The sequence below is a fragment of the Apium graveolens genome, chromosome 9 (assembly GCF_009905375.1).
Source record: "Apium graveolens cultivar Ventura chromosome 9, ASM990537v1, whole genome shotgun sequence".
NCBI lineage: Eukaryota > Viridiplantae > Streptophyta > Magnoliopsida > Apiales > Apiaceae > Apium > Apium graveolens.
The window spans coordinates 15,232,524-15,234,151 of NC_133655.1; the positions used below are offsets into that span (position 1 = coordinate 15,232,524).

A 1,628-nucleotide genomic window follows, 5' to 3' on the forward strand; every position below is an offset into this window, starting at 1 on the left:
TTTATGCACTTACCATCAGTGGTCATTAGGACTCATTGATTAAGAAGTGTTACTTATTGTTTTCGGTTGTGTTTCAGTTACTTTAGCGAGCATTTATGCAAACACGTTCTCGTACTCGCAAGAGGACTTTAGATACGGCTAAGGAGACAGACGAAGTTCTTGGTATTCCTGAGAAGATAGATTTTGAAGATTCGGATACAGAAAGTGAGCAGAAAGAACCAGTAATCATGGGAGATTGTATAGTTCCGGCAGATCCAGCTCTTATGGACTTTTCTCGGCCTAAAATTGATGACATTCAGTCAAGCATCCTTCACTCGTCTATTCAGGCTAACACTTTTGAAATCAAGTCGGCACTATTCAGATGGTGCAGAATTCTGTTTCTTTTGGAGGTGCTGCAACTGAAGACCCCAACATGCACATCAGGAATTTTGTCGAGATCTGTAGTACTTTCAAATATAATGGTGTGACTGATGAGGCTATCAAGCTGAGGCTTTTCCCATTCTCTCTGAGGGATAAAGCTAAGGACTGGTTACATTCTGAACCAGCTGGGTCTATCACTACTTGGCAAGATCTTGCGCAAAAGTTTCTGGTAAAGTTCTATCCAATGGCGAAAACTGCGGCCATGAGGAGTGCTCTTACTTAGTTTGCGCAGCAGCCTACATAATCCATGTGTGAAGCTTGGGAGCGCTACGAGGAGATGTTGAGAAAGTGTCCACATCATGGTATGCCTGATTGGATGGTGATCACTGGTTTTTATAATGGTTTGAGGGCCCAATCTCGGCCCATGCTCGATGCAGCAGCTGGAGTAGGGGTGAGCGCGGTGCGGGCGGTGCGGTTTTTTCCTCAAACCGCAAACCAAACCGCACATGCGGTTTGATCAAATTTCCAAACCGCAACCGCACCGCGTACCCTCAAAAACCGCATAAACCACACCACAAAAATGCGGTGCGGTGTGGTGCAGTTCACTGCGGTTTATACATTACAAGTTCGAAAATTTTAAATAAATCCAAAACTTAAACTAATTAAATTTCCGAATAATATAACAAAGTCGCCAATATTCTTCAATAATACAAATTAGAACATACTGTAAAGTTTAACGTAGAAGCTTGGCTCGGAAATTAAATGAGTTCACTATTAAATAGGTGGCTTTGTACCATGTGTCTCATTATTTTTGAAGAAACATAAATAGGATGATCACCACGCAACAATTGATCTTGCAGAATCAAGATGGTCACTAAGCAAACACTCCTAGTAAGTTAAATGGAATTAAACTTAATAAATAGAATCATGAAATATAACTATTATATATATATTAAATATTGCGGTGCGGTTTGAACCGCATTTCAGAAATATTAAACCACAACCCGCACTGCACCGCGCGGTTTATTAAAAATTCAAACCGCAACCGCGCCACGAAAATTAAAAACCGCATTTTGCGGTACGGATTGGTGCGGTGCAGACGGTTTTTGCGGTTTGTGCGGTTTTCTGCTCACCCCTAAGCTGGAGGCGCCTTGTGGGCCAAAAGCTATACTGAGGCTTATAATCTTATTGAGACTATGAATGTAAATGAGCATCAAAACCCAACTCAAAGGATGATGTCTGGGAAGGTAGCAGGTATTCTGGAAGTT

The 1,628-nt window shown here is 41.7% G+C and overlaps 1 non-coding gene across 1 annotated transcript; it reads right to left on the reverse strand.

The window, feature by feature from the left end:
• Nucleotides 1-619: 619 nt before the first annotated feature.
• LOC141688239 (small nucleolar RNA R71) lies at nucleotides 620-726 on the reverse strand. The gene has a single exon (XR_012561696.1). It is a non-coding gene; the product is annotated as a small nucleolar RNA R71 (small nucleolar RNA).
• Nucleotides 727-1,628: the final 902 nt, after the last annotated feature.